Below are 19,675 nucleotides of genomic sequence, written 5' to 3'. Positions count from 1 at the left end.
TGTTATACAAACTATGATATTCTTAACTGAACTTATTAACAAAATGCTTGTGGCCATGGACTTTGAATCTATAATACAATAACCAAACAACTGTCTGAGTCTATTATTGACACCAATTGGTTCTTCCATTCAAACTGTGCCGTTTAATAATGACTTATTTGTTGTAGGTAAAATCATCTAGCGCTGACAGAGCATCATGTGTCACTTCTTTTGTTTTGCATTGCTGTTGCAGAGCTTTTGGCCTGCATAATCCTAACTCGACCTAACTTCTTTAGGAGGTTGGTTCTTCCTGTTGCTATCTTTTATTTCTAAATGCTCGGTACGAATGCCCGCAAAGGATTTATTTAAACATGTATATGAAGATTCTTGTACACTTCAATATGTCACACTTAGACATCAAAATGTAATTGAAAATTTAGAAAACAAAATTATTTTAAACTGAACAATGAAATTCTAAAGCAGGTTTGCATATTCATAGTTTTTTATATTGAAAACAAATATTTTTATATATGCAAAATAGGGGTTCACACAAATGAATTTCAAGATAGATTGACAACGGTTATTGTTAAATTATACACAACTTTAAGAATTATGTAACAATGGATCAGATGTCCAAATCCTATATATAACACTTTGGCCTGTCCAGCAAACAGTACTAGGCGGTAATTTATTTGGCAATGACTTTAGAGGAAATTGGACAGTTCGCAAACGTTTCGGTCTCTGTCGCTGCAAATGACCGAGACCATCTGCAGGACTATGGGTATTTCAAAGATGATGGAAAACCCCTCCTATAAATTATTCAAGAAATATAACTTACAAATTTCACGAAAATTGAAATAACACAGCTGCAGTGAAAGGGCTATACATGCTGAAATTACGTAAAAAGTAAAGACCCATTATAATAGCTAAGAAAGAGTCATCGTCGTTCTTAAAAAATATATTTACATAGAGATGAGTATTAAGAAAGAGCCACCCCGTGTTGTATCTAGTAAGTGATGTTCATTAGTAATGATGAGAAAAATAAGAAAAGAAAATAGATGTTCACTCTGAGGTCTAAGGGGAGAAAATATATATCTTGGACTGTAAAGGCATGCTCCAATTGAAGTCATGTAATCTATTGTCCTAAAAAGAATCCAAAGGGCAAAGATGAATTTTGTGATAATGCGAGCAAGACTCAATATAGCCTGCACCTAAATGCACTTACATGAAAAATCATGATGATGATTAAGGTGATCCTTGTGTTTATTTCACTGAGATAAGGCCGTCTGGTGAGCAATTATCAATGTGAATTTTGTTAGCGAAGAAAAAGACAGCAGCTTTATGTAGATTATAATCACTTGATCATGGCATTCAATTCCATTACAGAACTAGGCTGTGGCAAAGAATGACAATGTAGGGATCTCCTCAGGGCTACAAAAATGAGACTCAAACTGCAAAATTGTGCTTAGACACAACTTCAGTTTGGTTGACATGGTGCCTTGTCAAGAAAAATCGAGACCTGAGATAAGGCTGTATCTTTTCGCCCCTCTTATTTTCGATTTACACAGGAGAGGCACCTTAAATACTGTAAAATGCATGCTCTTTTTCACCCAAAGTTGGGAGAGGAAAAAATCTCAAACTTATTCTACACTAGCCACATCTTACGTTGGTTGGTCTTCAAAGACGATAAGATGAATTCTCAAAATTCTGTCAATGTTTTGATAATTAATGCTGTGGAAAGGAAATCCATGATCTGCACAAAAAATAATTATTAAAAAAAGAGAACTGATTACTTTCTGATCAAAAATTAGAGACAGTGAATTAGTATATATACACCTGGGGATGACCTTTAAAAGTATTCCTACTTTTAAGAGCCACATTGAAAGAGTACAAACTAGAGCTAAAGCAATTGCAGGAGCACTGCATTGATAGACCAAAAGCCAGGCTATTAAATAATTTAGCCATTGAAGGAAGCCTACAGCAAGAAAATTAATAATCTGCTGTTATATGGTAGTGAGATCTTAGATCAAAAAGACAAAAGGCAATTTCATTGGAAGAACTGATTAAATCTCCTTGTGGGGATCTGCCTATTTCCCATTGAGACTAGAATATAAATATTTCTTAGCTCTCTTAAAGGAAAGTTGGACGCAGAGGCAAGGATTATGCTCATCTCTTCCATTTATTTCCACTCAGCAGCTTTAACAACACATTTTAGGAGAAAAAAGACTGCATATCTCATGGGTCTTTGTAATAAAAACCATGGAGTCAGTCCTATATAAACATCATCAAGGAACAGTACTCTTTCTTCAGGTGAAACATGCATCATCCCGCTTTTCATGCCAGTAGTCTTGTTTCTGCCTTGTAGAACAACCAGCATCATCCCAAAGCAGCATAAAATGGGAAACAGCCATCACAACACGGGCATAACAACGCAATACCATTACAATAAAACTTTTACAACGGTAGATCCTTTACAACGCATGCTATTACAACGCATGCCATTACAACGCAGATGCCATTACAACGCATGCCATTACAATGTAAGTATGGGTAAGTATTTAATTTAATTAATATTTGTTAGACCTGGCACCATTGGCGTGGGTCTCCCTTCCATTTTTGTTGTTGCCTCATGTATTTTTGCTGGTGTTGTATGCTGTGGGCACTGTGCCATTGCTATTCAGTGCCACAGTGCAAGTGCTCCCTATTGTAACTTGATGTATTAATCAGTGGTTCCATGTTTGGCTGTTTGGTTTACTTGTCAGACCCTAGTCTAGTGCACTGAGTGTGCCCAGGGTATGAAAATCCAAATGCTGCTAGTGGGAGTGCAGCACTGGTTGTGCCACCCACAGAAGCAGCCTTGTAAAATGTGTCTAAGGTCTGCCAGTGTAGAGCCTGCGTGCAGTCTTGTACTGTCATGCTGATTGGGCAAGTGCACCCACTTGCCAGTCCCTAAACCTTCCCTTTTCTTCATATCAGTCACCCCTATGGTAGGCCCAAGGGCAGGGTGCATTGTAAGGATAAGGTAGGACAAGCCCTGATGTGTGTGGCATGTGCTAATAGTGAATTACAGCCATTTTCGTTTTTCACTATTGCAAGGCTACCTGTTCTCCACAGGCCAGAATGTGCTGTTAGAGTCATTACATTTTATAATCCTAACTGTCTCAGAGAACATGGTAGAAATGCCAGTTTAGTATGCCTGAATTCAGAATAATAAAATACATCTTTTAGTGAAGTTGGTTTTAATATTCTGTGTTTGCAAATACCACTTTTAGAAAGTAGGTGTTTGCTTGTCTAACCATTCAAACCTACCTCTGCTAGGTTGTGTATTCCAATGTCTGGTTTTGTGAGTGACAGGGCTGGGGAATTCCAAGAGACAGGCTGAGTCATCCTGTGGTAAATAGAGAGATCTGCATCTTGATGGGAGAGTGGAGTTGCACCTGAACCTTGAATAAGGCTGTGTCTGCCTTCCACGATGCTGACTCCACCCCCTGGGGAGCGGCTGATGTCTCTGCCCTGCACACTGAAAGAAGCGAAGGAGTCCTGTAAACAAAGTGCTCCAGAACTGTACTTGCCTTCCACAATGCTGGCACCACCTCCTGTGGGGCGTCTGATGTGCATGCCCTGCACTGTGAAAGGAAATGAGAAGTCCGGTATAAAGAGTGCTTCAGAACTGGTTTGGACTGAGCAAAGGCCCCTCTCCCCTCAGAAAACAAAGGATTTTGGGGTATAAATATTGGGACCCTGATCCCATGAAATTAGATCACTTTGGACTACAAGAAGAAACCTTTACTGAGGAGAGGTACCTGAAGAAACTGAGGAGAGACTATTCCCAAGCTGATGTGCTGCTTGGGGGATTGGCCTGCAGTGGTTACCTTACTGCCAAAGGAAGGAGAAAGGAACTTTGTGTCCTTTGCTTTCAACTTGTGAAGGATCTCCAAGGGCTTGGAAAAGAGCGTGCCTCCTATTGAAGTCTCAGGGACTACAGACTTCACCCCCCCCCAGCTCCCCAGAGTTCTTGTGGAAGTGCCTGCTGCTGTTTTGGGCCTTCTGAGGAACTGCGTGTTGCAAGGAGCTGGAAGCGCGACTCAACGAGAAGAAGCATGTCGCCGTTGCTAAGCCTGCCGTCGCAACTCCGAAGGAGGGTGTCGCCGCTGGAACTGTCGCACTGCACCGCATCAGAGAGAAGCGTGCCGCAACAAAGAGGAAGCGTGTCGCCGTCGCTGCTGCTGCCATCGCAACTCCAAAAGAGGGTGTCGCCGCTGTAGTTGTCGCACTGCACCACATCAGGAGAAGAATCTCGCAACAAGGTCGGAGCGTGTCGCCGTCGCTGTGCCTGCCGTCGCAACTCTGAAGGAGGGTGTCGCCGCTGGAACTGTCGCATTGCACTGCATCGACCAAGAGCACCTCGCATCCCCGAGAAGCGCGCCGCCGTCGGAGCTGCTGCCGTCGCATCTTGGATGTCGCCACTGTAGTTGTCGCATCGAGCGGAAGCTTCACGCATTGTGGAAGAAGAGCGTCGCCGCTGGAGCTGTTGTCGTCGCATCGTAAGGGTGTTGCTGCTGCATTCCACGCATCGTACCGAGAACTTCTCGCATCCCTGAGAAGCATGCTGCATCTGGAAGATCTTCAAGTCTTTATTTCTTTGTATCTGAACTTTGCAGCATATCCCATCGCTGCGACATTGCTTGTCGTGGAAGCACAACGCAACCTAAGGTACATTGACGCAGAGTGTCGCATCTAAGAACTGAACTGAACTAAGCTTACATTTACCATCTTAAAGTAATCATAGTGTGTATTTTTGTCCTTTATGTCCTTGTGGTAACTCTATATAAAGTCTACTTATTTTTTATATAAAACCTGTGTGGTGTCCATTTGTAGTGTTGTCACTGGGTTACTGTATGTGGTCACAACTGCTTAACTTACAACGCCTCTGAACTAAAGCCCTTCTGCTCGAGCCAACCTACAAGGGGGTGAGCAGGAGTTACTTTAGGAGTGTAATCCCCTTATCGTGACTAGAGGAGAGGGTCCCTATTTGTTACGCGTACCTACCTGTGCCAACTAGAGACCCCCAAATCTAACAATATTAATGTAATTTTAAATTAATTTACTTAAATGAATTTTATTATTTTAATTGAATTACATTTTCATTTAATTTAATATATTTTAATTTAATTTGATTTAATTTTAATTAAATGTATTTTAATTAAACCCCTACACTATCCAACACTAACCCTACTATTACACCCCCTGGAGTTAGAATAGTAATTTTAACCCCTACACTATCCAACATTTACCCTACTGTTACACCCCCTGGAGCAAGAATAGTAATTTTAACCCATACACTATTCAACACTTACCCTACTATTACACCCCCAGGGGTTAGAATAGTAAGTTTAACCCCTACACTATCCAACACTTACCCTACTACAACACCCTCTGAAGTTAGAATAGTAATATTAACCCCTACACTATCCAACACTTACCCTACTACAACACCCCCAGGAATTAGAATAGTAATTTTAACCCCTAAACTATCCAAAACTTTACTATTACACCCCCTGGAGTTATAATAGTAATTTTAACCCCTACACTATCCAACACTTACCCTACTACAACACCCCCTGGAGTTAGAATAGTAATTTTAACCCCTAATCTATCCTACATTTACGCTACTGTTACATTCACAAAAAGTAAAATTAAAAATACGTACCCATACTTACGTTGTAATGGCATGTGTTGTGATAGCATCTGCGTGGTAATGGCATGCGCTGTAATAGCATGCGTTGTAATTGATCTTGCGAAGTAAAGGTTTTGTTGTAATGGTAAGCCTTGTGAATGTATGCGTTGTAACGTCATAAATCGGCATAAAATATGTCATGATCCAAACAACATCACTGAAAAACAACAGTAAGGGCCGGTTTACGATGCTAGCTGGAATAGGTCCGACTATCGGTCGGAGCCCTATTGCCTGCATCTTAATCAGCTGGTCCGATTCCTTTTTGACTGACCCATTTCGATGGGGTCGGTCGGAAGGGAATCGAAATTGGTTTTCCAAATGGCATCCAATGGGCTCGGAGAGCCCGTCCACCATTTGGAAACCCTGCAGTAATCCATCAGCCCGTTTTTCCCGGCCGAGGGATTACGATGGCATATTCCCACTGCCTTTGTGTGCCAGCCTTTCTGACACAGAAAGGCATTGGGAAACTGTCTTTGGGGACACCCAGCAGGGCCCCCATCGGTACAAGGCCACCGAATGGTGACATAGTGGGCGCATATCGTGCCCCCCTGTTGATCTCTGCACCCTGTGGCAGGCACCTTGAGGTGCCTGCCATGGGGTGCAGGGATGAACTGCTCCTCTACTCTTTGCAATGAGAGCATACATTCCATTTGGAATGCATGCTTTCATTGTAAAGTACAGGATTGCGACTGAATAGGGTTCGGTCGCATCCTACTTCCTGGGCTGGAACCGATGACAGGAGGTCCTTCGGTTCCAGTTCCAAACCAATGTCAGACGGACTCCGGTCTATCTGACATAGGAATCGGGCCCTAAGTGTTATTGCTTAATCAAACCCGCCATTCACAAGTGAAAACATCTATTTAGAATAACGTTGCTAACTCATTGTCAACAGTTAATCTTCAAACCCTCTGGAACCAGTACATCGTTGGAGGGTAAGAAAATTATTAATAGAATTGGGAGGGATAATCCTCGCCTCCACTTCATTAATAGAATTGAAACTTTCCTTCATGAAAGCTAGGAAATGTTATATTCTATGTCAGGACCGGAGGCTCAGAATATGCTAGTTCAAAGCTGATCGACAACCAGAGAAGCCATGCCCATGATAGGCTTGAAGTAAAATGTCTTAAAAGTGGAGTCTGAGGACCAGTCTGCTGCTCTGAGGATGTCCTCAAGACGGCTTCCGAGTGAGAACGTTTTGGAGGCCATAGCTCTGCTGGTGGAATGAGCTCCAAAGGCCGTAGTATCAATACCTGCTTCCTGAAGCACCCACTGCACCCAAGAGGCAATCGTGGTGGCTGATACCTGCTTGAAAGGCTTCTTGAGAGAGAGAAAAAGTTGTAACACACCCAGTGGTCTATATTCTTAAGTCATAGATTCATACGCCCTGAGGGAGCACACACCACAGAATTATGGAGGACAAGGAAAGGCCGGATAGTGCACCACCCTGGTGTTAGATTTGGTGCATTAAGCAATAGTAAATGACACCCCTGCCAGGGTGAACATACATGAAGTGACCTCAAGTGCACAGTCATATGACACTCGTTTACATGTGATTAGGCAGAGTATTACTGTTAGTTTACCTGTTAACTCCTTACTGGAAAGATAAGTATTATCTTGCCATGATTGTAATAGTCTTAGCACCACTTTAACGTCCCACAGGGAAGAATACTTTGGCTGAGGAAGAAAAGATAAGTGGATGCCCCTCAGCAGTCTACAGACCAATGGATGCTCCCCCACCCGAACCACCTCTATGGGAACATGACCTGCAGAAACTGCAGATCTATTTGCATTAATCTTGTGGTAAGCCAAACCTTTGTCGAACAATTCCGACAAGTAGTTGACAGCATGCGGTACTTCTGACCCCACGAGATCCAAACACCAAAGCAAACATGTGGCCACTTTCTCTATGCAGATCTAGATTGTTTATCCATAGAATCTGCCCATGCTTTCCTGATAAGGGAGGAAGCCCTCCCTGAAAGGCCTGGGATCTCCCAACTCACCCTGTAATCTTCCAACCCATGAGTCGGAGGGTCCCTTTCTGAGCCAGAGTTGCAGTGAGAGTTTGCCAGCAGACTGTGAGTCAGGAGAAGTTGGATTGAACAATTCATAAAAAGTTTGAAAAGAACTAGATACTAAACTTTAGATTTCAAAAGTGGTGTCACCAAAATCACTTCCACCTTCTGCCACCTGACCAATGCCCTGAGTCTGGCTATCATGGTGGATGGTAGAAATACATGCCCCCAAAACAGGCTCCATTCTTGCAGGAAGGCATCCATCGCTTCCGTGAGAGGTTGCAGGCACCAGCTGAAAAACTGAGGGCTCTGAATAGAGCGAGGTTCAGTTTCCAGGCACTGTAGTCCTGCAGGTGTCTGGAATGCCAGTGCGCCGTCTGATGGAGTTTCCCGGGCTAATATCCTGCCATGACTGACAGCTTGTGAACCAGGCAGAAACCCTTGGACAAATCTGCCAATAACCTGGATATCATTCCTCCCAACAGTTTGATATATCTCACTGCAGAGATATTGTCCATCTTCAATAAGATGGCATTGGATACCTTGCTGGCCACCAGTCTCCGAATCTCGAAGGATTGGGATATGAGTTCCAGACAGTAGCAATCTGCCGGCAATTAGCGGAGTTTTTCCCACCTAGCAACTCCATTTGGAATGGGAAGTTCGCAAAACTCTGCCCACCGCCGGTGGAGTGGAATTCCCCGACTTGCTCACTGCTCACCCCGTTTTGTGCACTCTGACTTTTATGCCCCCTCTGCCTGTTCACGTGAGGCAGAACTTGCCATGATTTACCAACCTGCTTTGACCCTGCCCCCAACGCTGAAGACATGCCCACATTGTCTGAACTCCGATGAGTCTCCTCCCTCCTTTCCTTACGGAAGTTCCTCGCTGTATGCCGGAGGGGGCCTGGATGCTGTTGTTCCCCTGTAGGGAGTGTCCCCTCCCCTGTCTTTGGGCTCCCAGATGTTCAGACCGGACAGATCTTGGACCATGGACATGTGAGCCCTGCTGGATGCTGATCTGATATGGAGTTGCAGGCAGGCGGAGGTAATCCAGAGGCTGGCTGCAGGAGACAACCTTGAGGAGCTGCAGCCCAGGGAGAAGGTCTTCAAAGACTACAAGTTACTCCACTGCCCAGATGAATTCCCGGACCTGACAGGTTTGTCTTCTCTCCTTTTCCCTCAAAGGGCCGGTTGATGTGAAGGGAGGAGAGGAGGGATGTCAGGCTTCTCGCACCAGAGAATGTGAGCTTGACAGCTTTTTTGTTCAAAAGCAGTGCAGACCGGAACTCTGCGGGATTCCACAAGGTTTTTAAGCAACTCAGCGGAATTCTGCATAGTGCAACTCTGCGCACTTCGCCCACCCTTAGTTCTTACCAGTGACCGCTTGTGGTAATATCTTCACAACGGGTGCCCCAACCCTGTCAACTAGCATCTGATTCAATCACCAGATCTGAGGCTGATCCAAATATGGCCCTCCCATTCCAGGTCTGCAGATGTTCGAGCCACCAGTGAAGCTCCGTGTGAGCTTCCTGGGAAAAGGAGATCTTGTGCGTGTTTGTCACTCCCCATTGTGGATGTTGCATCTTCAGGCACTATAAAGCCCGGTAATGCAGTGGGCCTGAAAAGATTTTCAGGATCGAAGTTGGCAAAAGCTCCACTATCTGGGCTAAGTGGCGTAAGGAAAATGTCTCTCTCCCTGCGAATCAAATGTATCTTTTGCTGGGGTAACCTAAGACATTGCTGTTATGTATCAACCCCAAAGCCCAGGAAAATCATTACTTGAGCTGGCACGCATTCTGACTTTTGATTGTTTAGGATGAAGCCTAGATCTCGCAGCAGGACTTGAGTCATTCGGAGATGTGAGAGTAATATCGACTTTTCATGATGCATCAGGAGGATGTTGTCCAGGTACACTATGAGACATATGCCTGGTGCCTGAAGCCTTTCCATGACTGGCCTCAACACCTTGGTGAAGCACCAAGGCGCTGAAGACAGACCGAAGGGTAGGCAGGTGAATTCATATATCAGACTGTCCCACTGAAACTGTAAAAACTGTAAAACTGTCTGTGAGGAGTAAATATCGGAGCTGTCAGGTAGGCATCCTTTAGGTCGAGCTGCACCAGTCAATGGGCAACGAAAGGTCTCAGAGAAGATGAAAACCCCCCATTTTGAAATGTTGGTATACCACCCATCAGTTGAAATCTCCAAGATTAATCACTGGTCTGAAACCTTTGTCCTTCTTCTCGACCAGAAAGATATTTCTCAGGAAATCCCAGGGGTATAGGGTTGAATAAACAATAACCTTTTTGTGTAGAAGCTTGTGCACTTTTCTGTTGACCAACTATATTCCTTCCTGTGAGGAACCTAGAGGACAGGGACTGGGAAAGTTTACATGGTGTCTTGTGGAACTCTATATGAAACCCAGTCACAATTTGGAGTACCCATGCATCTTTTGTAATGGACACCCACTTGTGGCTGAACCACTGCAGTGGTCCACCCCCACCTCTGGTAGGAAACTAGGGGTATTCCTTACAGGTGGATCCATCTGATGCGTTGCAGGCTGTACGTAAGTTCCCCTTTCTGCTGTGTCCTCTGCCTCGACCTCTCAAGGGGTAGAACCCTCCGAATTTCTTTTGGTCCTGCCACTGGATAGAATGCTTCATCTGGAGTTTGGGGTGGCTGGAGTCGAAAGATCACCCGGAGGAGCGCACCCTACCTCTACCCGCCCCCCAAACAAATTTAGTTGGGGACAGGAATCAACATCGGGGTATCACCTGGCTCGGAATCCTTCTGGGCCTCTTGATGGTCAAGGCATCACTTCAGAATGGCCTGCCGCAGCCTTTCGAAGGCATCAGATGTGGTGGCGGCTTTAGGGGCTGTGACGTGTTTTAGCCTTACTTTTGCCCTTAGAGGTCCCTGTTGGGCCTGTAGGGGTTTTTTCCCACCCTTCCTCTGATGAGGGTACCAACCTGCACCAGGCAGTGAGTCCTATTATGCAACTGCTCAAAGGTTCCAGAGCCATGGAGACCGCCCTCTTCAATGATGCATCAATAGCATCCACCAATTCCACATGGATGGGAAGCAGAGAATGCTCCTCTGCCACGGACTCCCAATGAGCCTCAAACTCACCTGCCATGATGTTCAGGTGAAATTAGGGACAATGATTTATAGAGCACCAGACAGGCTTGAACTGCAAAAGAGCACCAGTAACAGTCCTAGGCACAATTTGTATGGGCCAAGGCTTGTTTAATGTTTATATGCCTTGAACTTCACTGGGCCAATAATAGAAAAAGGTCTGCAGTAGAGCCATTGCACTGAAGCAAGAATACATGATGGGGAAATCCCAAAGAATGACCTCAGTGCCTCGAGCGAGCACTGGAAAGGATACTCAACTTTGTTTGAAGGGGAACTGTCAAGAGTGCCTAACAGATGCCAAGAAATGACAGGAAGGTAAGGAGGGATGCCCCCTCCTTCTCCTGAGGTGTGTGTGTGCCACGCCTTCTATCGGGTACGGCAGCGCACCGCGCATCTTTCCTACATGTCTCACTGTTGAATGTGAGAGGAGCATCTTGTAAGAAGAACCGCTCCAAAAGGACAAAGCAAATGTGTCCCCGGCAGCACGGCTACAGCACGCCTTCACTGGTGACCTGACCCTGCATTACCATGCACTCCTGAAGGCCGTAGGAACTAAGCCGCCAGCCTCACCTTACTACGGGGCCGGTTGGCAACTCAGAGGAGGCAACGTGCCTCAATCCCCACAGTAAAGAGAACGGCAAGTACAGATCGCAATTAACATACACAGGAAAATAAAATGAAGAAACAGTGAAAATACAGCCTGGGCAGTCTAATAGACAATAACCCGCCTAATAAACAATATTAAGGAAAATCACGAATCTCGCTGCTGAGCAGTGGAGAAAGAGGAAATCCTGTTCCTTGATGTTGTTTATATGGATGTGATTGTTTGTTATCATTACAAAGACTCATGTGGTATGTGGTCTTTTTTCTAATAAAATATGTTGTTAAAGCTCCTGAGTGGAGAGAGCGCGCGACGCAATGGACAAGATGGCCACCCCTCCCTGAGCTCTGCGATTTCGGCGGCGCTTCAATCACGGAGGTCCCGCTTCCTGACAGCGTTTCTGGTCGGAAACGGCTGATTTTGATGTTGGAACTGCCCCCCAGCACATGGGTATGTTTCTGAACGCGACCATGCACCTGATGGGGACGAACTTTGCTTAAATGTCGCTGCCTCGGTTCCGGCCGCCATTTTGATTTTTTTTCATTTTTCCTTAATCATCCTTCCACTGCTTTTCTGCTGCATATGGCTTCTTGACGGACTTATGTCTTATTTTACTGTTCCAGGAGGCATTTGCTTTCTTTGAGGCACCTTGAGGAATTCTTGTACTATTTTTGGCATCTGTTTCCTGCCTCTCACATCTACCTTAGAGCTTGCCTGCTTGGCGTATCTTTACTTCACTTCTGCGCGCTACTCTCTGCCACGGAGGCGCATTGTTCTCTACTGGGGGTGTTTCTGTCTCCACTTCTGCAGTTCACCTTGGATTTCATTCGCCCCCACTGCCTGGTAAGCTACCTTGCTTTCTCCCTCACGCTGCTTTCCTGACTCCGTCACCATGCAGCAGGGGCACGGCGCTAAAGCCTCCACTGAAGCTTCTTCCTCACGCAAGGATCCTGTATCTACAGGCAAGCGTCTCAAGACGGACCCTCCATCTCCTTCTAAATCTCCATCTCCAGTTACCCTGGAGGACCTCATGGAGGAACTTCATCTAATCCGTCCCTTTATCGCGGATACTACGGCTACCCTGCAGAGGTTAGACGACAAGTGGTCCAGCCTAGATCAAAGGGTCACCAACGTTGAACAAAAAATCAGCGACGCTCAAGATGTTGTCGCTAAGGTGGATAGCCTCACCAAGGAAGTTCAAGTACTCAAGAAAACTACAGAGGACTTGGAAAATAGAAATAGACGCAATAACCTGCGCATTTATGGCGTTCCGGAGAATTCGGAAGGATCCGACATCATTCTCTTTTTGAAGTCACAAGTCCTACCAATAGTTGGGTTGCCTAAACATGTGGACCTGAATATTCAAAGGGTGCATCGTCTTGGCCCAAAAAATTCCTCTTCTTCATCAAAACCTAGAGGCATCATTGCTTATTTTCTTCTTTATTCTGACCTCATGTCTGTTTTACATTAAGCCAAACAACACAAGCAACTACTTTGGTCAGGCCATAAACTTTTTTTCTCTCAGGATGTCTCCAAACAGACTGCGACGCGTCAAAAGGAATTTCTGGATATGCGGCCTACACTTCGCTCCATGAACGCTAGATACAGACTTATTCATCCCTGTTTCTACAAGGTCACATACAGGGACAGGTCTTATAGCTTCGAGGATCCGGCAGATCTCCGCAGATTCGTCCACTCCCACAGAGAAGACTTCATGGAACAAAGCGACTCTTAATTTCGTCATGTCTTCCTCTCTGTACTTCGCTTATTGTCCATACTTGTGCTGTTTATTTGTTTTACTTCATATGATCTAATTTGTTTTTGTTTCCGCTGTTTTCTAGGTTCGTCACCCTATGTCTTGGTTGTATGCCCCTCCATCGTACTGTGCTGTCTTTGTCTCCGTTATTTCAGTTTGCTGTTGTCCTTGCTTAACTGTTCGGTAAGTTTCCTCCATTTGATTATACTGTTGTGCTCGGTCTTGGGTTCTATTTCCTTTATTCCCTGTTCTTCTTCTTGTCTCTCTTCTTTCATGTTCCTCGGACCGGGTTTTTGACATTTTCCCTTCTGTGCGGTCGTCTTTTCTTGTTGCTCCTGCTCTCACTTTATTGTCTTTTTTCTCCGTTAATTTTTCTGTATGGCTGGAACCGTTTTGGTTTCCCTTTCCATCCTTCTCTCTACTGTCTCCGTTCGGGTAGCGTTCAGCTCCCACTTCCTTTTTTCCCACCGCCCTCTCCTTTCCTTTTCTTTTTCTTTTTGGCTTTCCTCATGCTTTCCCGTTTCCTTTATCCTTTCCCTGACATCAATCCTTTCTCTCATTTTGTACGATTTCTCTCTCCCTATACAACTTAAAGTAGCAGTAATGCACTGTTTCTCCCTACTCACTCTCATTCATTCCCCTAGCTGTTTATTTCTTCTCTCCTTTTATTTCACTGGGCTTGTTACTAGATACCTTCCTTTATCTTCTCTCCTGTATCTCTTCATAGCTGCTGTATTTTATTCTCTTCTTCTTCTCTACTCTCTTCCTATGAAAGGTTTTAGACTCATTTCTTGGAATGTTAAGGGTCTCCGCAACCCTATTAAGAAACAACGTATTGTGTCTCACCTTGCTCGTTTACAATGCCAAATTGCCTTTTTGCAGGAGACACATCTTACTGCAGAAGAGTTGTCTAAGTTACGCAGGCAGTGGGTTGGGGACGTTTTCTGTTCTCCGGCTGTAAATCGTAAAAATGGTGTTGTTATTTTATTTAATAAATCTCTATCTGTTCAAATACACAAAGAAACTGCTGATTCTAATGGTAGGTGGTTGCTCTTGGATTGCACTGTTAACGATGTTCATCTCTCCCTATGTAATGTTTATGGTCCCAATGGTGTTGACACATCTTTCTGGAATGTTTTTTCTTCCCTTCTTTCCTCCGTTGCCTCTGATGATTTGATTGTGAGGGGGGATTGTAATCAATTGATGGACCCTTTCCTAGATCGTAAATCCCAAGCACGTTATGTTCCTAACAAGATGCAAAAATCCTTTCACAGATCCATCTCTTCTAGAGTCTTCATAGATTCCTGGAGAATTTCTCACCCGGACTCTCTGGAATTTTCTTTTTTTTCTCCTGTGCATGCCTCCCATTCCCGTATTGATTATATTTTTCTTTCCCACCATGCTTTCCAATTCATGACCAATTCTGAAATAGGCTCCATCCTGATCTCCGATCATGCCCCTATTATCCTGGATATGGACTACCCCTCCCCTACTCCCAAGACCCGCCGTTGGCGCTTTAACAATTCACTTTTACTAAATACCACCTTCACTGATCATTTCACACACTTTAAGGATGATTTCTTTACTAACAACTTGAACACCCCTTCTGATTTCCACTTTATTTGGAATGCCTTCAAGGGTGCTGCTCTTGGTTGTATTATTGACTTTGTTGCTCGCAAAAAGAAGAAGGTGCATGATCAAGCATCCACTTTTCTTAACCGTATTAAAGAGCTTGAACACCTTTATTTTACCACCAACTCTCCTGATTCTCTGTCCTCCCTTATTAAGGCGAAAATGGAATTCAACAAACATTCTTGGGATTCTGCCTCTAATCAGCTTCTCCAATTTAACGCTAAAATCTATGGTGGTCGTAATAAGGCTGGTAGGGTTTTAGCGAATTATCTCAAAATCAAGAATCAAAAATCTACAATTGTTACGATCAAGGATTCGCAAGGCTTCCTTCATTCCTCAGACGCCAAAATTCTTAACTGTTTTGTCCAATATTACTCTACCCTCTACACGCCTGAGTCCAATCCTTCCGCTACAGAAATTGATTCTTTCTTTCACTCTATCCCCAAACCTTCTGCCCCTCTGGTAGATTTCTCTTCCCTCGATGCCCCAATCTCAGAAAAAGAAATTCTTACGGCTCTTTCTCTTCTCCCTAAAGATAAGACGCCTGGCCCAGATGGCTTTACGGTACGGTTCTTTCTCCACTGATATATGCCAAACTCTTAGCTCTACGCATCAACTCCATTGTTCCTGACTTAGTCAATATTTATCAGTCTGGTTTTGTCAAAGGTAGGTCTATCACTGATAACTCGAGGACTCTTCTCAATATTATTCACCTTTCTGCCAAAATGGATACTCCAATAGCGGCTATTACCCTTGACGCTGAGAAAGCATTCGATCGTGTTAATTGGGATTTTATGTTTGGTGCACTCCGTTGGCACGGTTTTAGCCCCACTATCCTCAAATACATTAAATTACTCTATTCTGGCCCCACCACTTCCATTTGGGTTAACGGTTCTCAATCTCCTTATTTTCCCCTTCACAGAGGCACCAGACAAGGTTGTCTGCTTTCCCCTCTCCTTTTTATTTTGACATTGGAACCTTTTTTGGAGAAAATTCGACAATCCCCCGCCTATTCCGGTTTTATTTATAAGGATGTAGAAATTAAATTCACGGCATACGCAGATGATATTTTGCTTTATATCTCAAATCTTGCTGCTGCCCTTCCTGCTTTTTTTTCTTTACTACGGGATTACTCTTCTTTCTCCGGTTATAAGTTGAATATCGATAAGTCAGAGGTCCTTCCTCTCAACAAGTATTGTCTCCCTCACATGTTTCATGGCTCAGGCTTTGAGTGGAATCCCGGCTATATTAAATGTCTTGGTGTCTTATACGCTAAGACCATTAGAGAAACCATTAAAATTAATCATTCTGACATACTTAAGAAACTCTCCTCACTCATAGACCGTTGGTCTCCTCTTTTTCTTTCCTGGTGGGGTCGTCTTTCCACCATCAAAATGATCCTCCTTTCTATAGTCAACTTCTGCCTTTCCATGCTTCCTGTCTCCCTCCCCCATTTCTTCTTTAAATCTATCAATGGCCTCTTCTCTAAATTCCTCTGGAACAAACGTAAAGCCAGGGTATCTCTACTTCGCCTCCAACAACCTAAACATCTTGGTGGTGTTAACTTTCCCAATATCTCCCGCTTTCACTCTGCCTTTTCCCTCAAACAGATTTGGTCCTTTCTCCAGGACTCTTCTTCCCCACCTACAACGGCTTGGAGCTCTTTGGAATTGGCTCAACTTCTCCACTTCTCGTTTTTTACTGCTACCAACCTTACCCAGCCACCTCAAAAGTCTGTCTCTCCTATCTTTAAACACTCTAAAGCTTTGACACATGCTCTTTTTCGTTCTTTCTCTTCGTCTTCTGACCTTCATTTCAACACTCCACTCTGGTATAACAAATCTCTCAAACTCCGCAATCGGGCACTTTTCTGGAAGGAATGGACCGATACAGGAATTCGTACTTATAGGCATCTCCTTTCTAATGGCTCTTTACTAACCTTTCAGGAACTTCAGGACTCCTTTGGTATTTCCACTAAATATTTTTCGCTCTTTCACACACTTCTCCCTACATTATCCTCTCTTATTTTTCAGGATGTCCCTTCCTTCCCTTCTCCCCCTTTACTTACCTCTCCACCAAACTTCCATATCCCTTTTAAAGCCTCGGCTATCTACAAGCTACTATCTCCTTTTCCCACAGATAGGCCCAAAACCAACCTTGAACTTAGGTGGGAATCAGACCTCCGCCACACCTTTTCCCCGCTCACCTGGGACTCCATTTGGTCTAAAATCCACTCTGTATCTAGCTCAGCTAGCACCACTCAGACCTTTTACTTTTTCTACAATCGACTCTATTATACCCCCAATGACCTGTTTAAATTTAAACTAATTGACTCCAGAAAGTGCTGGTCTTGTTCTTGTTCTACTAGTTACTTATTTCACATGTTCTTTCTCTGCCCTAGAGTTAAATTACTGTGGTCCAGGGTTTGGTCCACACTTAACAAAGTTTTGTCTACTGTTGTTCCTTTTGATGTTGTTACTATTTTTTGGGGTGGCTTAGCCCCAGCTTGGGATTTTCCGCAACATACACGCAAATTCATCGACCTTTCTATTGCTATTTCTCTTCAAATAATCACTGCTAATTGGAAAGATACTACTAATGTTGCTTATAATGCTTGGTGGAATCTACTCTGTAACCATCATAGATTGGACCGTGCATGTCCTTCATCAATTCCTCTATTGATAAAACGTCATTTACTGTGGTCACCTTTAACAGAATTTTTGTCTAGACACTCCTCATGATCATCTAATGTTATTTTCCTGTTACTGTTCTTGCCTGATTTTGCTATGAGATGATGTTTTCCCTTATGCACCTCTCTCCCTTCTCTTTCCCTTTCACTCACCCTCCCCCTTCCTCCCTCTTTTCTTGAAAAGTTATAAAAGCATTTCTCATTGGTATATTTTTTACCCCTTATTGGAGTTTACTTTTCCATTTGCAATGTCTCCGATCACTTCTTATCTATTTTTGTTGTATTCTTCTTTGCTATTGTACTCATGTTTTACATTGTTTTAATCTAATCAATAAAGCTTTTTAAACTTAAAAAAAAGCTCCTGAGTGGAAATAAATGGAAGTGATAGGCTTAATCTGAGACTCCAGCCCTGACATAGAACTAGGCTTAACCAACATTATATTCACCTGTTATCAACAAATTGTGAACTATTGGTTCAACATAACTGGAGATGTTGGAGGTTCCTGAGATGGGGATGGAAATGGATCCATTGGGTGTAGTAAATTCAAGTGACCTGATAAGTATAAAAAGTAAAATAATCATTCAGTCATTTGTAAAAGATCGCAGCTTTGGAGAAAGATTGTAAAGGCTGTGGAATGGTCTCATTTATTCCCACATATTGGCAATAGAGTATGATGGTGATTTACAGCCTCATCTAAAAGTATACACAATAGGAATATCAGAAGACGGATAATGAAAATAAGTCTGGGTCAGGTCCCAATGTTTCTTGTACAGAAAATTAGTTATATTTTTCCCATCACATTTATCCACCAGATGGTGTTTTGTAAATATCTCTCAAAGGAAACTGCTATTATAGTCTTTACAAAATTGCAGATACAGAATGCTGATAAATTGCTCGCAACTATTATGACATTTAAAAGACTGAGTTTATGCTACAGCCTAGCGAACTTTTTAAATAATGTCAAAAAAGGATAGAGTGAGGGTGGGGGTACCATTATATTGGTAATTAAATATATTATAGATTTTAGCGTAAAAAGTGAATGGAAAACCAATAATAACATTAATTGGTATTTTCAGTATTTTCTGATACTACTGGAGTGGGCAAAATGGAGGAAAAATATGGTTTGACATACCAGGTCTGAGGTTGCTGATTTTACAAGTGTCTCAAATCTGCTATAATAACTCCATTCTTACAATGAATTATTGTTAAAATAAACACCTTGTGTCAGCCTAGCACTGTCAACCCCTGAAACTGTCTGCAGAAAGAGTTCCATTCTTCACTTCTCCAAGTGAACTGTTGGTGAACTTAACACCTTGTGTCAGCGTAGTATTGTCAACTCCTAAACCAGTCTGCAGAATCAGTTCCATTCTTTACCTCTCGTTGTAAAATCTATCAACGTGTTCCGTGCCTAAGTCATCCCTACCCTTATACACTTGTGGCAGTGAATGTATTGGGAATCAATTGCGAATATATGGGTCAGCTAAATGGCGTTTCGAAATTACCAATTTCTGTAACTAAAGATTGGGCCAAACTTTTGACAATTTGCCCTTTATCACTTTATTCAACCACCCGGCTGTAATTCACGAGACATTCGTAGATAGTATTCAGCAGTGTTTAGCCGATTGTACACATCGGTCTCCCTAAGGACATCCGATTCTATGTGTGGATTGGATATTTTATCCAAGCCTCGATGTCGATAGGATCCACGCCCATTGGTGACGTGACCCTTGCGTTCCAAGCCTCTCTTTGGAAGGAATCATGCCCACCCGGAAGTTTACCGATCAGTGCTTATTTTCTTTATAACACTCTGACCGACCCGGCTCTTTATCGTCGGGGTCCGGTTCAGAGGAGAAGCTAGGTGCTGAAACGGGTGGCGAGCGTTGAGGGCGTGAGTTCCCGCCTTGACTCCACATCGCTCTACTGATACCACAGAGCTAAGTAGAAATGCTAGCAATTGCATTCAAACATCTGCTTCTGTTTTCCACCGGATGTGCCAGGTACGCTCCTACCCCCCTCCCGAGACAATGGTGCAGTTAGCGCCATATTTTAAAGTGAGATTTGGATCTGAGATTACGAACTGTTCGTGGGGAGGTCACTGACCTTTGGTCCATTGATCCCTCCTATGGAGTACTAC

The sequence above is a fragment of the Lissotriton vulgaris genome, chromosome 3_1 (genome assembly GCF_964263255.1).
Source record: "Lissotriton vulgaris chromosome 3_1, aLisVul1.2, whole genome shotgun sequence".
Lineage (NCBI taxonomy): Eukaryota > Metazoa > Chordata > Amphibia > Caudata > Salamandridae > Lissotriton > Lissotriton vulgaris.
Note: the sequence above shows the minus strand (reverse complement) of the source record.